Raw genomic sequence first — 24160 nt, 5'->3', positions numbered from 1 at the left:
GAATATAAAGAGCTTTCATGAAACATCTAGAATACTTCTAGAAATAGCTAAAAGGTATCACCAACTAAGCATGGGTCTTTTCCAACCTTCCAGATGAGCCTTAGGGTTGTAGACATCATGTGCTTAATTGATGCACTAACCCTCGTATTGTTGACACTTGAAAAATAGAGATATGTGCTAACTCCCATGCAAGCTTATAACTCCAATTCACTTTTTTATATAATTTCTATTTAGGTATTTATAACTTTCATTTTAACTTTTATAACTTTTATTATTATTATTTATTTATTACTTTATTATTATTTTATAATTATTAATTTTAATTTTTAATTTTTTTTTATTTAATTCATTTTTTCTCAATAATTCACATTTAGTTAATTACAATGAAAATATCAAATAACATGATATTTTATATTAATCTTCTCAAATAATGAATTTATTAATTAAATCCATTTATTAAGACTTAATTAATAGAAAATTCACCATAGACCTCCAAGATAAAATATGAAAACCCATCATAGAGCAAATCACTCAAAATCAGTCTAAAGGGTTAAAAATCATGAATTATGTCATTTGACACATTTGGTAGGTAAAATATCCAGATACTTGTCCTACCTCACTAGGACAATTGGCTTAAAAGTTTGGGATTTGGACTTGAGAATTTATCTCCCTTCTCTTATCATTGAGATAGTATAATAGGGTATGCTCATCCTAGCAATTCAAGGAAGTTGATACCCGGTACCTGCAACCTGCAAAAAAACCATGCATGTACATACAATATATATAATGCTAAGCTAAACAGACAATAACAGGACGTGGTGCATCATGTAGATCTTGACTAAGCAGGTGACTACGACTCCCTTCCTTAACCACATCAAAAATGTCATACAATAAGAAAACACGCACACCATACACATGCAAGTATGGGGTAAGTATTCATAATAAAACACATAAGATAATAAACCATCCATCTAATCATCAATAATAATTGAAAACAATATAATGATCATCATATATGCATGAAATGTAAAATTTAAATGATCTCATCATATAACCACTGAATCCATAACATTATGTCTGATAGTTTAAAAACAATACCACTAATCCATCAACATAAGACTAGTCTATCATATTCTGATAATAATAACAATGTCCAGAAAAGATGTGAACGAGGGTAGGCACTACAATTGATGAAAAATGAGTCAAATGAGTTAATTCTTTTTTCTAATCAAATTGAATCAGTTAACTCCTTATTTTACTCAAATTAAATCTGCTAACTCCTTTTAATTTGGAAATCTTCCTTTATGATTGAACTTCACCTTTAATCCTGACCATTGATTGAAATCAATCTCAACCGTTGACGAGTTCCATGAAAGTCTATTTAAGAGACCTTCATCTCTTCATTTTGAAAGGTTGAATGAGAATTTGCACCGAATTATTGCTGAAATTCATACTCACATTTGCTCATATTCACATACGCAAAGATCAAGTTTTACCAAAAGTTGACCAAATTTAACCACGGTTGACTTGAGTTGACTAGTTTTAAAAAAAAAATTGAAATAATTAAACGAAATTATTTAATTAAATGGAGTACTTCTAATTAATTAAACAAAGTTATTTAACTAAATGAGAAGCCATTCCTAATTAATTAAATGAAGTTATTTAATTAAATAAAAAAATTGTCTCTAATTAATTAAAGATTATTAAATTAATTAGAAAAAGTAATTAAGAGCATATCTCATTTTATTAAATTAAATATCTCAACAAAATCTCTCTTTAGTTCAAAAAGGGAAATTTCCAGTTCACTATTGATCAAAAATGAGTTAAATCAGTTAACTCCTTTTTCTATTAAAATTGAATCAGTGAACTCCTTATTTTACTCAAATTAAATCTGTTAACTCTCTTTGATTTTGACATCTCCCTTTATGACTAAACTTCACCTTTAATCCTGACCATTGATTGAAATCCATCTCAACCGTTGATGAATTTCAGGAAAGTCTATTTAAGAGACCCCCATCTCTTCATTTTGAAACGTTGACTAAAAATTTGCATCGAATTGTTGCTGGAATTCATACTCACATTTGCTCATATTCACATACGCAAGGATCAAGTTTGACCAAAAGTTGACCAGATTTAACCACGGTTGACTTGAGTTGACCAGTTTCAATTTTTTTTTTTAAATAATTAAATAAAATTATTTAATTAAATAGAGTACTTACTTCTAATTAATTAAACAAAGTTATTTAATTAAATGAAAAGCCATTCCTAATTAATTAAATGAAGTTATTTAATTAAATAAGAAAGGTGTCTCTAATTAATTAAAAATTATTTAATTAAATAGAAAAAGTAATTATGAGAGCATATCTCATTTTATTAAATTAAATATCTCAACAAAATCTTTCTTCAGTGCAAAAAGGGAAATTTCCAATTCACTATTGATCAAAAATGAGTTAAATCAGTTAACTCCTTTTTCTACTCAAATTGAATCAGTTGACTCCTACTTTTACTCAAATTAAATCTGTTAACTCCGTTTAATTTGGAAATCTCCCTTTATGACTAAACTTCACCTTTAATCTTAACCGTTGATGAATTCTAGGAAAGTCTATTTAAGAGACCCTCATCTCTTCATTTTGAAAGGTTGAATGAGAATTTGCATCGAATTGTTGCTGGAATTCATACTCATATTTGGTCATATTCACATATGCAAAGATCAAGTTTGACCAAAAGTTGACCAGATTTAACCACGGTTGACTTGAGTTGACTAGTTTCAAAAAGAATTTTGAAATAATTAAACGGAAATATTTAATTAAATGGAGTACTTACTTCTAATTAATTAAACAATTTTATTGAATTAAATGAGAAGCCATTCGTAATTAATTAGATGAAGTTATTTAATTAAATCAGAAAAGTGTCTCTAATTATTTAAAGATTATTAAATTAAATAGAAAGAGTAATTATGAGAGCATATCTCGTTTTATTAAATTAAATATATCGACAAAATCCCTCTTCAGATTAAAAAGGAAAATTTTCAGTTCACTATTGATAAAAAATGAGTTAAATCAGTTAACTCATTTTTCTACCCAAATTGAATTAGTTGACTCCTTATTTTACTCAAATTTAATCTGTTAACCTCCTTTGATTTGAAAATCTCCCTTTATGACTAAACTTCACCTTTAATCTTGACCGTTGATTGAAATCGATCTCAACCGTTGATGAATTTCAAGAAAGTCTATTTAAGAGATCATCTCTTCATTTTGAAAGGTTGAATGAGAATTTGTATCAAATTGTTGCTGGAATTCATACTCACATTTGCTCATATTCACATACGCAAATATCAAGTTTGACCAAAAGTTGACCAGATTTAACCACGGTTGACTTGAGTTGACTAGTTTTGAAATGAATTTTGAAATAATTAAATGAAATTATTTAATTAAATGGACTACTTACTTCTAATTAATTAAATAAAGTTATTTAATCAAATGAAAAGCCATTCCGAATTAATTATATGAACTTATTTAATTAAATAAGAAAAGTGTCTCCAATTAATAAAAGATTATTTAATTAAGTAGAAAAATTAATTATGAGAGCATATCTGATTTTATTAAATTAAATATCTCAACAAATTCTCTCTTCAGTTCAAAAAGAGAAATTTCCAGTTCACTATTGATCAAAAATGAGTTAAATCAGTTAGCTCCTCTTTCTACCCAAATCTAATCAGTTGACTCTTTATTTTACTCAAATTTAATTTGTTAACGTTGTTTAATTTGGAAATTTCCCTTTATGACTGAACTTCACCTTTAATCTTGACCGTTGATTGAAATCGATCTCAACCGTTGATGAATTCCAAGAAATTCTATTTAAGAGACCCTCATCTCTTCATTTTTAAAAGTTGAATGAGAATTTGCATCGAATTGTTGCTAGAATTTATACTCACATTTGCTCATATTCACATACGCAAAGATCAAGTTTGACCAAAAGTTGACCAAATTTAACCACAGTTGACTTGAGTTAACTAGTTTCGAAAAGAATTTTGAAATAATTAAACGAAATTATTTAGTTAAATGGAGTACTTACTTCTAATTAATTAAACAAAGTTATTTAATTAAATGAGAAGCCATTCCTAATTAATTAAATGAAGTTATTTAATTAAATAAGAAAACTGTCTCTAATTAATTAAAAATTATTTAATTAAATAGAAAAAGTAATTATTTCAACAGTTGATGAGTTCTAGGAGAGTATATTCAAGAGACCCTCATCTCTTCATTTTGAAAGGTTGAATGACAATTTGCATCGAATTGTTGCTGAAACTCATACTCACATTTGCTCGTATTCACATACGCAAAGATCAAGTTTCAACAAAAGTTGGCCAGATTTAACCACGGTTGACTAGAGTTGACTAGTTTCAAAAAGAATTTTGAAATAATTAAACAAACTCATTTAATTAAATGGAGTACTTACTTCTAGTTAATCAAACAAAGTTATTTAATTAAATGACAAGCCATACCTAATTAATTAAATGAAATTAATCAATTAAATAAGAAAAGTGTCTCTAATTAATTAAATATTATTTAATTAAATAGAAAAAGTAATTATGAGAGCATATCTCCTTTTATTAAATTAAATATCTCAACAAAATCTCTCTCAGTTCAAAAAGGAAAATTTCCAATTCACTATTGAGCAAAAATGGGTTAAATGCGTTAATTCCTTTTTCTACTTAAATTGAATCAGTGAACTCCTTTTTTTACTCAAATTAAATCTGTTAACTCCCTTTAATTTGGAAATCTCTCTTTATGACTGAACTTCACCTTTAATCCTGACCATTGATTGAAATCGATCTCAACCATTGATGAATTCTAGGAAAGTCTACTTAAGAGACCCTCATCTTTTCATTTTGAATGGTTGAATAAGAATTTGAATCGAACTGTTGCTAGAATTCATACTCACATTTGCTCATATTCAGATACGCAAAGATCAAGTTTGATAAAAATTTGACCAGATTTAACCACAGTTGACTTGAGTTGACCAGTTTCATTTTTTTTTAAAAATAATTAAACGAAATTATTTAATTAAATGGAGTACTTACTTCTAATTAATTAAACAAAGTTATTTAGTTAAATGAGAAGCCATTCCTAATTAATTTAATGAAGTTATTTAATTAAATAAGAAAAGTGTCTCTAATTAATTAAAGATTATTTAATTAAATAGAAAAAGTAATTATGAAAGCATATCTCATTTTATTAAATTAAATATCTCAACAAAATCTCTCTTCAGTTCAAAAAGGGAAATTTCCAATTCACTATTGATAAAAAATGAGTTAAATGAGTTAATTTGTTTTTCTACTCAAATTGAATCAGTTAACTCCTTATTTTACTCAAATTAAATCTGTTAACTCCCTTTAATTTGAAAATCTCCCTTTATGACTAAACTTCACCTTTAATCCTAACCGTTGATTGAAATTGATCTCAATAGTTGATGAGTTCCAGAAAAGTATTTTTAAAAGACCCTCATCTCTTCATTTTGAAAGGTTGAATGAGAATTTGAATCGAATTGTTGCTGGAATTCATACTCACATTTGCTCATATTCACATACGCAAAGATCAAGTTTGACAAAAATTTGACCAGATTTAACCACGGTTGACTTGAGTTGACCAGTTTTGAATTTTTTTTTTGAAATAATTAAATGAAATTATTTAAGTAAATGGAGTACTTACTTCTAATTAATTAAACAAAGTTATTTAATTAAATGAGAAGCCATTCCTAATTAATTAAATGAATTTATTTAATTAAATAAGGAAATTGTCTCTAATTAATTAAAGATTATTTAATTAAATAGAAAAAGTAATTATGAGAGCATATCTCATTTTATTAAATCAAATATTTCAACAAAATCTCTCTTCAATTCAAAAAGAGAAATTTCCAATTCACTATTGATTAAAAATGAGTTAAATGAGTTAAATCCGTTTTCTACTCAAACTGAATCAGTTAATTCCTTATTTTACTCAAATTAAACTGTTAACTCCCTTTAATTTGAAAATCTTCCTTTTTGACTGAACTTCACCTTTAATCCTGACCATTAATTGAAATCGATTTCAACAGTTGATGAGTTCTAGGAGAGTATATTCAAGAGACCCTCATCTCTTCATTTTGGGAGGTTGAATTAGAATTTGCATCGAATTGTTGCTGAAATTCATAATCACATTTGTTCATATTCACGTACGCAAACGTCAAATTTTACCAAACCTTGACCATATTTAGCCACGGTTGACTTGAGTTGACTAGTTTTGAAAAGAATTTTGAAATAATTAAACAAAATAATTTAATTAGATGGAGTACTTACTTTTAATTAATTAAACAAAGTTATTTAATTAAATAAGAAAAGTGTTTCTAATTAATGATTATCAATTAAATAGAAAAAGTAATTAAGAGAGCATATTTCATTTTATTAAGTTAAATATCTCAACAAAATCTCTCTTCAGTTTAAAAAGGGAAATTTTCAGTTCACTATTGACAAAAAATGAGTTAAACCAGTTAACTCATTTTTCTACTCAAATTGAATCAGTTATCTCCTTATTTTACTCAAATTAAATCTGTTAACTTGCTTTAATTTGGAAATCTCCCTTTATGACTGAACATCACCTTTAATCTTGACTATTGATTGAAATCGATCTCAACCGTTGATGAATTCTAGGAAAGTCTATTTGAGAGACCCTCATCTCTTCATTTGCAAAGGTTGAATGAGATTTTGCATCGAATTGTTGATCGAATTCATACTCACATTTGCTCATATTCACATACGCAAAGATCAAGTTTGACCAAAAGTTGACCACATTTAACCACCGTTGACTTGAGTTGACTAGTTACGAAAATAATTTTGAAATAATTAAACAAAATTATTTAATTAAATGAGAACCCATTCGTAATTAATTAAATGAAGTTATTTAATTAAATAAGAAAAGTGTCTCTAATTATTTAAAGATTATTAAATTAAATAGAAAAAGTAATTATGAGAGCATATTTCATTTTATTAAATGAAATATCTGAACAAAATCTCTCTTCAGTTCAAAAAGGGAAATTTCCAGTTCATTATTGATAAAAAATGAGTTAACTCAGTTAACTCCTTTTTCTACTCAAATTGAATCAATTAACTCCTTATTTTACTCAAATTAAATCTGTTAACTCCCTTTAATTTGGAAATCTCTCTTTATGACTGAACTTCGCCTTTAATCCTGACCATTGACTGAAATCGATCTCAACCATTGATGAATTCTAGGAAAGTCTACTTAAGAGACCCTCATCTCTTCATTTTGAATGGTTGAATGAGAATTTGAATCGAACTGTTGCTGGAATTTATACTAACATTTGCTCATATTCACAAATGCAAAGATCAAGTTTGACAAAAATTTGACCAGCTTTAACCACAGTTGACTTGAGTTGACCAGTTTCAAATTTTTTTTTGAAATTATTTAATTAAATGGAGTACTTACTTCTAATTTATTAAACAAAGTTATTTAATTAAATGAGAAGCCATTCATAATTATTTAAATAAAGTTATTTAATTAAATAAGAAAAGTGTCTCTAATTAAATAAAGATTATTAAATTAAATAGAAAAAGTAATTATGAGAGCATATCTCATTTTATTAAATTAAATATCTCAACAAAATCTCTCTTCAGTTCAAAATGGGAAATTTTCAGTTCACTATTGATCAAAAATGAGTTAAATAAGTTAACTCCTTTTTCTACTCAAATTGAATCAATTAACTCCTTTTTTTACTCAAATTAAATCTGTTAACTCCCTTTAATTTGGAAATCTCCCTTTATGACTGAACTTCACTTTTAATCCTGACCATTGATTGAAATCGATCTCAACAGTTGATGAGTTCGAGGAAAGTCTATTTAAGAGACCCTCATCTCTTCATTTTGAAAGGTCGAATGAGAATTTGCATCGAATTGTTGCTGGAATTCATACTCACATTTGCTCATATTCACAAACGCAAAGATCAAGTTTCACCAAAAGTTGACCAGATTTAACCATGGTTGACTTGAGTTGACTAGTTTCGAAAAGAATTTTTAAATAATTAAACAAAATTATTTAATTAAATGGAGTACTTACTTCTAATTAATTAAACAAAGTTATTTAATTAAATGAGAAGGCATTAATAATTAATTAAATGAAGTTATTTAATTAAATAAGAAAAGTGTCTCTAATTAATTAAAGATTATTTAATTAAATAGAAAAAGTAATTATGAGAGCATATCTTATTTTATTAAATTAAATATCTCAACAATATCTCTCTTCAGTTCAAAAAGGGAAATTTTTAGTTCGCTATTGATCAAAAATGGGTTAAATCAGTTAACTCATTTTTCTATTCAAATTGAATCAGGTAACTCCATATTTTACTCAATTTAAATCTGTTAACTCCCTTTAAATTTGAAATCTCCTTTGATGACTAAACTTCACCTTTAATCCTGACCATTGATTGAAATCGATCTCAACCGTTGATGAGTTCTAGGAAACTCTATTTGAGAGACCCTCATCTCTTCATTTTGAAAGGTTGAATGAGAATTTGCATTGAATTGTTGCTGGAATTCATACTCACATTTGTTCATATTCACAAACGCAAAGATCAAGTTTGACCAAAAGTTGACCAGAGTTAACCACGGTTGACTTGAGTTGACTAGTTTCGAAAAGAATTTTGAAATAATTAAATGAAATTATTTAATTTAATGGAGTACTTACTTCTAATTAATTAAACAAAGTTATTTAATTAAATTAGAAGCCATTCCTAATTAAATAAATGAAGTTATTTAATTAAATAAGAAAAGCGTCTTTAATTAATTAAAGATTATTTAATTAAATAGAAAAAGTAATTATGAGAGCATATCTCATTTTATTAAATTAAATATCTCAACAAAATCTCTCTTCAGTTCAAAAAGGGAGATTTGCATTTCACTATTGATTAAAAATGAGTTAAATCAGTTAACTCCTTTTTCTACTCAAATTGAAGCAGTTATCTCCTTATTTTACTCAAATTAAATCTGTTAACTCCCTTTAATTTGGAAATCTCTCTTTATGACTGAACTTTAGCTTTAATCTTGACTATTGATTGAAATCGATCTTAACCGTTGATGAATTTCAGGAAAGTCTATTTAAGAGACCCTCATCTCTTCATTTTGAAAAGTTGAATGAGAATTTGCATCAAATTTTTGCTGGAATTTATACTCATATTTGCTCATATTCACATACGCAAAGATCAAGTTTGACCAAAAGTTGATCAGATTTAACCACGGTTGACTTGAGTTGACTAGGTTCGAAAAGAATTTTGAAATAATTAAACGAAATTATTTAATTAAATGGAGTACTTACTTCTAATTAATTAAACAAAGTTATTTAATTAAATGAGAAGCCATTCCTAATTAATTAAATGAAGTTATTTAATTAAATAAGAAAAGTGTCTCTAATTAATTAAAGATTATTTAATTAAATAGAAAAAGTAGTTATGAGAGCATATCTCATTTTATTAAATTAAATATCTCAACAAAATCTCTCTTCAGTTCAAAAAGAGAAATTTTCAGTTCACTATTGATCAAAAATGAGTTAAATGAGTTAACTCCTTTTTCTACTCAAATTGAATCAGTTAACTCCTTATTTTACTCAAATTAAATCTATTAACTCCCTTTAATTTGGAAATCTCCTTTTATGACTGAACTTCACCTTTAATGCTGACCGTTGATTGAAATCTATCTCAACCATTGATGAATTCCAAGAAAGTATATTTAAGAGACCCTCATCTCTTCATTTTGAAAGGTTGAATGAGAATTTGCATCGAATTGTTGCTAGAATTCATACTCACATTTGCTCATATTCACATATGCAAAGATCATGTTTGACCAAAAGTTGACCAGATTTAACCACGGTTGACTTGAGTTTATTAGTTTCAAAAAGAATTTTGATGTAATTCCCCACCAAGGGATCCAAAAAAAATTTGACTAAGTTTGTTAAACAATTTTTTTTAAAAACATAAAAGCAAAACCATTCATAACATTTGTGGAAGCAATAGTAACATTCAACTGAAAATAACATAACAGATTACATTCTTTAAAGATCTCTTAACGTTTAATCACATCTAAATTAACTATTCATCTAACATCACATCTTTATGAAATAACAATGATACATCCAATTTTCTTAAACAATATTACAAGTGTCTTTTTTAGTAATCCCATTTTAGATTGCTCAATCATCCACTGTAGATATTACAAGGTATGAAAAGCTTAAAAGAATAAACATCCATGTAAGTAAACTACATCATCATCCAATATTAATCTATGATGCAATTAAAGTAAATGAAACATCATATCATACATGTTACATCATCACAAAAGATATAAACACCCATCATAAAAGATAACCATATATCACAAATATAATAACTAAGTGCACGGTTCCTCCCAACCATTAATAGCATCATTAGACCATCGTGGATCCTAGCCATCCCTCCATGCATAACATTCCAAAGCACCGAAGAGATCATCGATATTAACATAGTAGAAATGTCACTCCTAAAAACATCCTACTAACATGCAAAGTAAAGCATAAGATAACATCATCTAACATATGCAAATCATCAATATAAGAAACATACCAATAAATACATCCATCATAAGGTATATCATCTATCATAATGATCCAAGAATATAATGAAGATAAATACCAACCAAAAAAGCATTAGCCACAGTGTCTCCGACGGATCTCAAATGATAAGAGTGATAAAACACTACCACCCGACTGCGTGGAACCTAAGTGGTCCACTCCCACCGTGCTGAGGAGACAATCTCAAATCCCAAACAGGCTATCAAAACCAGAAAGTATAAATCTCTATAAGTCTAAAAATCTTAAAAGTATACTAACTCAAAGGTTCCAAGCACAAAATTGACATCTAATCCCAGAGGCACACAAAAACATGTAGGAAACCCACTATGCAAGTGGGAAAGTGTCATCACAATTATCACGTACAAGTTACCTTGGCAATTAGCTAAACTCCACAGGTCTATACTGATCTCATGCGGCCACTAGTATCCTCTCATACTGACGAGGCATACTACGGAATGCAAGGTCGCAACCATGTGTTCTCACTACTCCCATCCTAGCCTATACAAGCACTTAAGGCATGAGCGAGAACATCAAAACAATTATATTTTTAAGTTCATTTAATTCCCATTTAGTGTGTAAATGTTATCACTTATTAACAAAACTTACAATGAGTTACCCTGGCAGCCACTTAGGGCCTCGGCCCCCATTGCAAGCCACTTCCCAACACTACAAGTAGATTACCTACCCTAAGCTCATGGAATCATAAAATCACCACAGTCCTGTACAAGCGACTGTAAAGAAAATCCAAAAGATAATATAAAAAGAAGCATCAAATATCCATAATAAGAATCATCAAATCTCCAAGATAAGAATCATCAAATCTCCATGAGCATCTGAAAGCATCCATAGAAAATCATGACCACAACAGTTCTCTATTGGCAACTAAAGGCATCACTAATAATCATAATAATCATTGGTTCTCAATAACCAAAATATATCTCAAGATAAATCACAATATCCATTGGTTCTCAATCAGCAACCAAAAATATCTCAAAATCATACTGATCCAAGACTCCAAAATGGTTGAGTCAAAACATTCACAACATGACATCATCAAGAAATAAATCTACATTTCAGTCCCATCATGGTGACTAGAAAATAATCCAAGGATAACTGATCGATGACTCAAAAATAATTAGCTCAGGTGTCTCATACACATACATCTTAGCTTCGCACATGAAGACTGATGAACAATAACAATCAATAAATACAAACATTTCATAGAGCATATGATCACATTACCATGGTTGGGCTTATAAAGATCGAGACCAATTAAGATCAACATGCCAACATATCTCATAACCCCCGAGCCTCTGGTCACAACCTAGGACTAGTCAACACTAGTCAACTCGAAACCCAAAACAAGAAGCATATAGAATACACGATGCAAACACATGTTTTGGTTTACTAAATTCACATAGTTGAATAATGTATAGGGGTTTTCAATTTTCTATTTACAAGTATACTTTCTAGTGTCTTAAGTTTCATCATTTGACCTACAAGTCAACCCAATTGTTCCCCGATAGCATTATCCTTCCATTATTAAGAATTACATTGTAAGAATAACTTAAGGATAAATATTCACTAAACTGATCATCATTGACTTTTAATTAAATTGCCCTCTATATTTAACTATGATTCATATTCTAATTGATTAACTCTTTTTTAATGTTATTTCAACTTTTCAATATAATGAAGGATCATTATTTGTTATATTATAAGAGGATCAATTATCATTCTTTGAATAAGAGATTATAGATTTATTAGAATGATCAATTAATATTGGTTCACAATCTTTGACCTTTTATCATCCTAATAATTCTCAATTATATATTACTAAGTCTACACAATTAAAATATCTAAAGTCATTATTCAAGTCATCAGAATAAGACCTATCAACTTTGATATCAGTATTTCTACAATCTTATTAAAAGAATTATATCAATTAAACCTCTATTACATAACTTAATTATTAATTAAAATCCAATTAGCTCTAGTTAATTGATTTAATTAATAATTTCACAACCAAACCATCAACCCAATGAGTTTTAGTTGACTAACAATAGTTTGTACGTCAAAGTCAACTTCAATCCAATACACAAATATTAATATTTTAATAATAATAATATTAATATGTTATTTTGGAAATCTTATCCATAATGACTACATTCATCTTTCTTAATAATTTCATATTAATGATAATCATTTGAAGTTAAAACTCTATCGCATAATATAATTATATTGACAACTCAATGAATATCAATTGATTAAAATTAATTATAATCCAACTCCAAAAATTATTATCTTTTACAAAACTACAATCAATAAATAATCTCCACTAGATTAATTCTAATTAAATTTGTTGATATCTATTTAAACTATTATTTATTAATAGTTTTCTAGTCCTTACAAACATTAATAAATAATAAACTCTTCAAACTATAAATACTTGATCTATAGAATCCTTCCATAAACTCATTAGTTAATATTTGGCTAACTGTTAACTTCATTAAGGTATTCAAACGTATTAACCAATAACATAATAATTCAGTCTTAATCCAATATCATTTAGAGTTCTTGAATTTAAATCAACATAATATAAATTATCATTTTACAATTATTTAATCAATATTAAAATCAACCATTAGACTCCATTTTCTAATTGTTCTAATAATATTTTGTCTATATAAACGTTGTTTGAAAAAGATCCCTATCACAAACCAATAAGACTCATTGTAGATTTTAACATGAAAAATTGTTTAATATATATTAAATAGTATTCAATATACATTATAAAAAGTCCACTATATAAACTATATTAAAATATCTTTTCTTTTAATTTTCTCTCATTTAAAAATCTATTTACTTAGATTGACTAATAATTAATTACACTTCTTCTACTATTAACTAATCTTAATTAAATTTGGTTTAATTAGATTAGATAATAAACCATATAAAACTAATGCATATTAATAAAATTCTAATAAGGAAAGATTGCAATAATATCTTAATTCATTCTATGCTTTGATATATTATTTTTGTGAAGTTTAAGCATAAAGAACTCTTGGTTATGAGAAATGGAAAAATATCTGTCTTTGAATAAAATAGTCTCAGTACGACGGCCATATCTCTCTAATGAACTGTTGGATCGGGCTGAAATTGAAATATGTTGGAGAGGGCCAAGTTGCACCACTTCTGACTGGAGCGATCGAATAAATTTGATCACGATAAAAAATTATGAATGACTGAGTTTGGGTCTATTGAAAGGGCAACAACAAGACAATTTGTAATGAATTAAGAATTTCCTCTTAAAATAATTGTTCATTAATTTCTAAATAGGTTTGACTATAGATTAAGAAAAATAAATTTCAAATCTATTTATCAATTTAATTCTAATTCGAACTCAAATCCATTTAGATCTAATTTCTTCCTTAATTAGATCTAGGGTTTTCTAATATTTTCTTTGCAACTCTACATATCTAGATTCCAATTTAATTGTAGATTTATTCACAAGAGTATACAGATACATATAACAGACATGATGAAGACAGAAAGAGAAATAGTGCAAAGAGAATATGTGAATATCACGAGTGCACCTAAACACTGATGCTAATCCGCCATGCCTCAGAAGTCCAAAAAAAATCCCTTCCTTCTCCATCATTCGCAATTCCAGCAAGATCCAAGCCAACCGAATTTTCCAAATGACTAGAAGTGCTAGAAGAAGCATAGAAGCATGTAGAAAATATATGAGCATGTAGAAGCATATGATCTTCTCAATGAATGTAAGCTTTGAAGCTTCCATTTTAGCTTGAAGCTTGTAGCTTGTAGCTTCCATTCAGCTTGTCCAAACACACTAGGAGAGCCTCTATTTAAAGGCCTCTAAGATGCATCTAGAGTGTCTCTAGAAACAATTAGAAGATAAGCATGACAACCAAGCATGAGTCTTCTCCAACCTTCTAAATAAGTCATAAGGTTGTAGATACCATGTGCTCAAATAAAATGCTAACTCCTAAGTGTAGACAACTTATGCATTCTTAGAGTGCAAACTCCTGTGTTATCTATATTACATCTTTCAAGAATTTGCCAACTCCTATGTGAGCAAATATTAATATAATGCACATTAATTAATTTAATATTTACCTTTACTCTTCCTAATTTAATTTATTTATATATTAAATCTCATGCACTTACTTTAATAATTCCACTTTTCAATCTTAATATATTTATATTTTAATCACATGAAACCTAGAATCTTTTAATAATTTTAAATATATTTTTCACTTTTAAATTTCATTTTCAAAACTTAATTGCTAAAATATTTGTTAGCTTTAATAATATTATTATTTAGTCATTTATTTAAAAATGAACTCCAAATATATTATTATTAAAATAAATATTGTCACATTCCAAATTTAAACTTTAAACTTTTTATTTTCAAATTTAATTATTTTATTTAATTAAATTTTCAATTAATTAAATAAAATAAATATTAAAATATCATATTAATTTTTCATTTAATTAAACCATTAATTAAATCTTTTTAATTGGGCTAAATTAATAGAAAATACATCAAAGACTCATAAGGTAAAAATATGAAAACCCATCATAGCCAAAATACATACAAAATCAAACCAAGGGTTTAAATCATGAATTATGTCATCCAACATATTTGGAGGGTAATCAACTCAGATACTTGTCCTAATTTTCCAATTAGAACAAATAGCTTAAAGGATTAGGATTTGGACTTCAGAATTTATCTCCCATCTCTTATCATTGAGATGTACGCTCATCTTGGCAATTCAGGGAAGTCGATACCTAGTACTTGCAATCTACATAAAAACTATGCATGTACAAATACAATATACTTAACTAAATAGAAAATGGTAGGAAGTGGTGCATCGTGTAGATCTTGACAAGTAGGTGACTACGACTCCCTTCCTTAACCACATCAGACACGCCATACAAAAGCAAACACACACACCATACACATGCAAGTATGAGGTAAGTATCCATAAGAAAACACATATGATAATAAATCATCTTACTAATCATCATTAATAACTGTAAATACTGAAAATAATCATCATGTCTACATGAAATGCAAAATTTAAGTAATCTCATCACATAACAACTGAATCCATAGCACAATATCTGATAGTCTCAAAACAATGCTACTAATCAACAACATAAAACTAGCTCTAAAAGAGTTCACAATGAATACAAAATGCGAACTAGAGGCAGGCACTACATTTGAAATAATTAAACAAAATTATTTAATTAAATGGAGTTCTTACTTCTTATTAATTAAAAAAAGTTATATAATTAAATGAGAAGTCATTCCTAATTAATTAAACGAAGTTATTTAATTAAATAAGAAAAGTGTCTCTAATTAATTAAAGATTATCTAATTAAATAGAAAAAGTAATTATGAGAGCATATCTCATTTTATTAAATTAAATATCTCAACAAAATCTCTCTTCAGTTCAAAAAGGAAAATTTTCAGTTCACTATTGATCAAAAATGAGTTAAATGAGTTAACTCTTTTTTTTACTCAAATTGAATCAGTTAACTCCTTATTTTACTCAAATTAAATCTGTTAACTCCTTTTAATTTGGAAATCTCCCTTTATAACTGAACTTCACTTTTAATCCTAACCGCTGATTGAAATCAATCTCAACTATTGATGAATTTCAGGAAAGTCTATTTAAGAGACCCTCATCCCTTCATTTTGAAAGGTTGAATGAAAATTTGTATCAAATTGTTGTTGAAAATTCATACTCACATTTGCTCATATTCACATATGCAAAGATCAAGTTTGACCAAAAGTTGACTAGATTTAACTACGGTTGACTAGTTTCGAAAAGAATTTTGAAATAATTAAATGAAATTATTTAATTAAATGGAGTACTTACTTCTAATTAATTAAACAAAGTTATTTAATTAAATGAGAAACCATTCCTGATTAATTAAATGAAGTTATTTAATTAAATAAGAAAAGTGTCTCTAATTAATTAAAGATTATTTAATTAAATAGAAAAAGTAATTATGAGAACATATCTCATTTTATTAAATTAAATATCTCCACAAAATCTCTCTTCAGTTCAAAAAGGGAAATTTTCAGTTCACTATTGATCAAAAATGAGTTAAATGAGTTAACTCCTTTTTCTACTCAAATTGAATCAGTTAACTCTTTATTTTTTACTCAAATTAAATCTATTAACTCCCTTTAATTTGAAAATCTCTCTTTATGACTGAACTGTTGGATATAATTGATTAATTGAGTGTTGTCTTTGATGTTACAAAAATGTCATATCAGTCATCAGACAGAGTCTACCGAGCTCAGAAGGTAAGCATAGTCGTTTATAGAGTCTACCAAGCATTGCTATATATTACACTGTAAAGATAGCTTCTACCGAGCTAACTTGGTCAAACAAAGGAAGTTCAGTACTTACCGAGCTCACTCGGTGATCGAAGGAAACTGTGACAGAGTGTTTACCGAGCTAAGAAGGTAAGCAAAGAAAAGTTAGTGTTTACCGAGTTGGGAAGGTAACCGAAGAAAAGTTAGTGTTTACCGATCTGGGAAGGTAAACAAAGAAAAGTCAGTGTTTACCGAGTTCACTCGGTGTCCAAAGGGAATTTGGCAAACATAGTTTCTACCGAGCTCACTCAGTCATCTATACTTACCGAGTTCTCCCAACGATTGAAGGGATGTCACGGAGTTCGCTATATTAACCAAGCTCAGTCGGTTAACACAGGAATTATTTTCTGAACAGTATTAACTAAGCAGTGTCGGCCAGTAAAAGGATTTGTTGGTTTGTAATTTTTAGTCGACTATTGTATTTGTTTGATCAGTGATTAGAGCCGACTAAGATAATTTGTAAGGTATATATGAAAGATCAAGTTTTGAATTCGATATATGCAAGAATTTGGATGCATAAGAGTGCGAATATTGAACATATAAGCAAATTTTGAAAAAGTGTGATGGAGGATTAGATGCGTTGAAGGAGCTGCAAAGTTGTATATGATCAGTAAGGATCCAGTCAAGCATAACAAAGATCTGCAATCAACAAAGATAAGTTGCACATTATATCAGGTCACTTCATTGTTGCTTTCTAACCATTGTAACAGTGAACTCAAAATCTCTTAACAGAGTGGGTTTAATAGCCCTATTGTAAATCCTCTAACAAGGTGATAGTTCAGTTGAATTGTTCTAGAGACCTCTAGCAAGGCCACTCCTAACAGGGTGATTAAATCCTCTAACAGGGTCACACCTAACAGTGTGTTTTTGTAACCTTTAACAGGGTTGGCTCCTAACAGGGCTCACTTCAGAAGAGTGAAAAACAGTAACTAGTTACATTGGTGGTTTTTCCCATAGTGGGTTTCCACGTTAAATCTGGTGTCTCTAGTGTTGGAGTTTGCTAAATTGTTTTGATATTAGTTCTTAATGATTGTTATTATTTGCTGCAATATCAAAGTTTCAGTAATCTGTAAAATAGATCAAACTTGTAGACATCTAAGGGACTGTGAAATGTTTATGTAGTAACTGATTCACCCCCTCCCCCTCTCACTTACTTCATTCTCATTTCCAACAATTGGTATAAGATCTTTTGGTACTTGCAGGAGAAGATTTCAAGGATCTAAGCAAAAGATCAGGATGTCTAACAAAAGAGAAATTCCAAAACTTAATAGAGATAACTTCTCAGCATGGCAATGACTGATGAAACTTCATCTGGCTACTGTTGGTGATACTGGACTGAAATACCTTGAAGAAGAATATGAAGAACCTTCTGGCACACTGTCAGTCAATGATATTGCTGAAAAAAAAACTCACAACAACATGATGATAGACATAGCGTCTGCTCTCAGCTATGAAGAATTTGATGACATTAAGGACTGCAAAACTGCCTTTGACATGTGGAACAATGTAAAAGAAATCTATGGAGGGGATGACAATGTTAGAAGAGCTGAAGCAAAAAGTCTAAGAGGACAATTTGATCAAATGAAGATGAGAGAGGATGAAAACATTGCAAAGTATGTTGAAAGAGTTAAAGCATGTGTAAGTGCAATCAGGGCAGCTGGTGGTGACATCAAAGGAGAAACAGTTGTAAGCAAAGTTCTTAGAACCTTGCTTCCCGCTTATGCAATCAGAGTGTCTGCAATTCTGGAAAGAAGATGTGAAGAAAATCATCAGATAAATCTTGATTCCATAGTTGGGAGATTAACTGCATTTGAACTAGATAACTTTGACAACTATGTTCCAGCTTCCAGGAACATGGAATCAGCATTTGAGGCCAAACTTTCACTCAAGGAGAAAAACAAAAAGAAACTTCAGCCAGAAAGTGAAGATGAATTAGATCTAAGCTCAGACAGTGATCTTGAAGTAATTGAAGCTCTTCTAGCAAGAAAATACTCAAGAGGCAGAGGAAAATATAAAGGTAAAGTTCCTCTAATATATTTTTCATGTGAAGAAATTGGTCATATTGCAGCTAGGTGCTCGAACAAGCAGAGCAATGATGAAAAGAAGGATCATAAATGGAATAGCAAGAAAGATTTCAAATCATTCAAGAACAAAGGTAAGAAATCATGTTTCATGGCTGAAAATTCTGAAGATTCTGATAATAGTGAGGATGAAATTGTTTATATTTTTGTTAAAGATGATTCTGACAATGATGAGGAAGATAAAATTGCTCTTATCTCTCATATAAGTAAGAATGATACATGGATTATAGACAGTGGTTGCTCACATCATATGACTGGTGATAAAACTAAGTTTGATCAGTATGAAGATTATGATGGTGGCAGTGTAAGGTTTGGTAATAATGAACCTCATTTCATAAAAGGAAGAGGAAGAATCTGTCTAACCAAAGAACTTGTTTGTAACAATGCCTATTGGGTTGAAGGTCTCAAACATAATTTGTTAAGTGTGGCATAGTTACTCAATACTGGATTCAAGGTGGAATTCATGCATGGAAAGGCAAGACTGTTGAATGAGCAAGAAAAACTGATAGGATCTGGCACCCAAACTAAAGGTAACTTATTCTATCTAGAACTTGGTGAATGCTCATGTTTTATTGCTCAAATTGAAGAGAGTTGGTTATGGCATAAAAGGTTGTGTCATGTCAATTTTGATAATTTGATAAAAATAAGCAAATTCAAAAAAGTAAGAGGCATTCCTAACATTAAGAAACCTGAGGTTGATCTATGCAAGAACTGTCAGATTGGTAAAATGGGAAGGACTAGTTTTAAAAGTAAAAACTATCAATCTGAAGATATATTAGAAAATGTGCATACTGATTTATGTGGACCTATTGGAATAGAAAGTTATACTGGAGAGAAATTTTTCATTCTCTTTGTTGATGATTACTCAAGAATGATGACTGTCATGTATCTAAGAAATAAATCAGATGTATTTTAAAAATTTAAATGGTATTTGGCAAGAGTAGAAAAAGAAACAGGGAAAAGACTAAAATTTTAAGGTCAGACAGAGGTGGTGAATTCATTTCACATGAATTCAATAACTTCTGCATTGAAAGAGGTATTAAAAGACAGGTTTCAGCACCATGAACTACAGAACAAAATGGAATAGCTGAAAGAAGAAACAGATCCATTATGGATTGTGCAAGAACCCTGATGATAGAAAAGAACATTGCTATCAAATACTGGAAGGAAGCCATCAACACTGCAGTTCATACATTAAATCGAGTACAGCTGAAAAAGGACTCATTCAAGACTCCCTATGAATTATGGTATGGCCACAAACCCAATGTAAGTTATCTGAAAGTATTTGGAAGCAAATGTTATATTTTGAAAGAATCTAGAAAAGGAGAATTTGATGTAAAAAGTGATGAAGGAATATTTTTGGGATATTCTTGCAAAAGCAAAGCATATAGATGTTTAAATCTATCCACTCAAAAGGTCATAGAAAGTGCACATGTAAAAATTGACGAGTTTGCAGACAAATCAGAAGAAGAAAGCAAAAAGGCACCTGAAGACTACAAGAGATTTGTTTACATTGAACCAGATACTATACCAAGTATACCGTTTACTCAAGAATCCTCAACTCCTGAATCTTCAGTAACCGAGTTGCAAATAGTTCAAACCGAGCCTCAGCAATTTTTAGACAGTACCGAGCAAGTGTCTACCGAGTTTGAATCAACCAAGCCAATATCTACAGAGCCAGAACAACAAGAATCTGAAGAACATAAAGATAATAACGAAATTCATTCAAGAGGCAAAGAACCTGTATTAGCAAAATATGTCAGAAGACATCATGCACCAAATCAGATCATTGGAGACAAATTTGAATGAACCTTGACAAGAAGTAAGTTGAAAAATACTTGTTTACTTGCTAATTTTGAACCTAGAAGTATTAAGGATGCACTGGCAAATGATAGTTGGATTGAGGCAATGAATGAGGAAATAGAACAGATAGAGAAAAACAAGACATGGACTCTTGTACCCAGGCCCAAAGACAAGAATATAATTGGAACCAAGTGGGTATTCAAAGTTTATCAAATGGATGTCAAGTCAGCATTCCTCAATGGAATACTGGATGAAGAAGTTTACATTGAACAACCTGAAGGTTTTGTTGATCCAGATAAAAGGAACATGGTCTGCAAATTACACAAGGCACTGTATGGTCTGAAACAAGCTCCTAGAGCATGGTATGAAAGATTGCATAATTATCTTATTCAGATTGGTTTTCAAAGAGCTAATGATAATAGTAGCTTGTATATAAAGGAAGGTCTAGATAATAAGGTTGTCTTGGCAGAAATATTTGTAGATGATACTGTTTTCATAGGGCATGATGATCTTTGCAAAGAATTTTCAAAACAAATGAACAATGAGTTTGAAATGTCTATGTTTGGTGAGATAAAATTCTTTGTTGGTCTTCAAATCCAACAGAATAAAAATGGCATCTTCATCACTCAGTCAAAATACATCAAGGAGATATTGAAAAAGTTTGGTATGGAGGACTGTAAACCTGTTGGTACTCCCATGTGTACTGGATTGAAACTTACAAAAGATGATGAATCCAAAAAGGTAGATCAAACATTGTATAGATCTATGATTGGAAAATTGCAGTATGTAGTTCATACCAGTCCAGATATTGCTCTCGCAGTTGGTATTGTTGCAAGATTTTCAGCAAAATCAAGAGAAACTCACCTGATGGCAATCAAGAGAATAATGAGATATTTGAAAGGAACTGAAGATTATGGGCTATGGTACAAATTTGGAGGTAATTTGGATTTGAAAGTTTTTACTGATGCTGATTGGGCAGGGAATCTTGATGACAAAAAAAGCACAAGTGGAGGAGCATTCTTTCTTGGAAAGAGATTGGTTTCTTGGACAAGCAAAAAACAGAATTGTACATCCCAATCCATAGCAGAGGCAGAGTATGTTGCTGCAGCAGTAAACTGTTCCAACATTGTTTGGTTTAAACAGTTATTACAAGGAATGAAGATGGAAATCAAAGAACCAGTTGTTATGTTCTATGACAATACTAGTGCAATCAACATATCCAAGAATCCAATAATGCATTCCAAGACCAAGCACATAGCAATGAAATATCATTTTGTCAGAGAATTGGTGCAGGACAAGGAGATCAGACTAGAATAAGTGCATACAAAGGAACAAATTGCTAACATATTCACAAAGCAATTACCTAAGGATACATTCTTGTATCTCAGAGGTAAGTTAGGGATCACTCCCCTATCTGAAGTTCACTAAAATAAAGTTTGAAGTGATGCATCAACCTATGACAAGTTGAAAATCAATCAAGTTGATGCAACAGAGTATTGAAGTCATTGCATATGAATCTGTACATGAGGTACACTGTAATCAAGTTAAGAAGTACTTTTGGCATATGAAAAGAGCTTTTACTATGTTATATTGTCTTTGGCATGTGTTTTCAAAGAGGGAGAGTAAAACTGTAATACCTATTCTGAAATTTGTAAGCATTTGTAAAGGAAGAATAAAACTGTCATATCTTTCTATTATACAAAATCCTTCATAGAGGGAGATTACTAAAAGAAGGAGAAGTTTCTATCTAATAGGGAGAAGTATTATGTTATCATATAGTGTTGCACTAAGAGAAGGACTTGTTTTCAAATTTCATTCTACTATGACATGTTGTGTTGCCATCAATGCCAAAGAGGGAGATTGTTGGATACAATTGGTTAATTGAATGTTGTCTTTGATGTTACACAAATGTCATATCAGTCATCAGACAGAGTCTACCGAGCTCAGAAGGTAAGCATAGTCATTTACAGAGTCTACCAAGCATTGCTATATATTACACTGTAAAGATAGCTTCTATCGAGCTAACTTGGTCAAACGAAGGAAGTTCAGTACTTACCGAGCTCACTCAGTGATCGAAGGAAACTATGACAGAGTGTTTACCAAGCTGGGAAGGTAAGCAAAGAAAATTTAGTGTTTACCGAGCTGGGAAAGTAACCGAAGAAAAGTTAGTGTTTACCGATCTGGGAAGGTAAACAAAGGAAAGTCAGTGTTTACCGAGTTCACTCAGTGTCCAAAGGGAATTTGGCAAAAACAATTTCTACTGAGCTCACTCAGTCATCTATACTTACCGAGTTCTCCCGACGATTGAAGGGACGTCACAGAGTTCGTTGTATTAACCAAGCTCAGTCGGTTAACATAGGAATTATTTTTTGAACAGTATTAACTAAGCAGTGTCGGCCAGTAAAGGGATTTGTTGGCTTGTAATTCTTAGCCGACTATTGTATTTGTTTGATCAGTGATTAGAGCCGACTAAGATAATTTGTAAGGTATAGATGAAAGATCAAGTTTTGAATTCGATATATGCAAGAATTTGGATGCATAAGAGTGCGAATATTGAACATATAAGCAAATGTTGAAAAAGTGTGATGGAGGATCAGATGCATTGAAGGAGCTGCAAAGTTGTATATGATCAGTAAGGATCCAGTCAAGCATAATAGAGATCTACAATTAGCAAAGATAAGTTGCACATTATATCAGGTCACTTCATTGTTGCTTTCTAACCATTGTAACAGTGAACTCAAAATCTCTTAACAGAGTGGGTTTAACAGCCCTATTGTAAATCCTCTAACAAGGTGACAGTTCAGTTGAATTGTTCTAAAGACCTCTAGCAAGGCCACTGCTAACAGGGTGATTAAATCCTCTAACAGGGTCACACCTAACAGTGTGTTTTTGTAACCTTTAATAGGGTTGGCTCCTAATAAGGCTCACTTCAGAAGAGTGAAAAACAGTAACTAGTTACATTGGTGGTTTTTCCCATATTGGGTTTCCAAGTTAAATCTGGTGTCTCTAGTGTTGGAGTTTGCTGAATTGTTTTGATATCAGTTCTTAATGATTTTTATTATTTGCTGCAATATCAAAGTTTCAGTAATCTATAAAATAGATCGAACTTTTAGACATCTAAGGGACTGTGAAATGTTTTTGTAGTAACTAATTCACCCCCTCCCCCTCTTAGTTACTTCATTCTCATTTCCAACATGAACTTCACC

Source organism: Cupressus sempervirens, chromosome 1 (genome assembly GCF_028749045.1).
Source record: "Cupressus sempervirens isolate cs-2001-9-10 chromosome 1, ASM2874904v1, whole genome shotgun sequence".
NCBI classification, from domain to species: domain Eukaryota; kingdom Viridiplantae; phylum Streptophyta; class Pinopsida; order Cupressales; family Cupressaceae; genus Cupressus; species Cupressus sempervirens.
Note: the sequence above shows the minus strand (reverse complement) of the source record.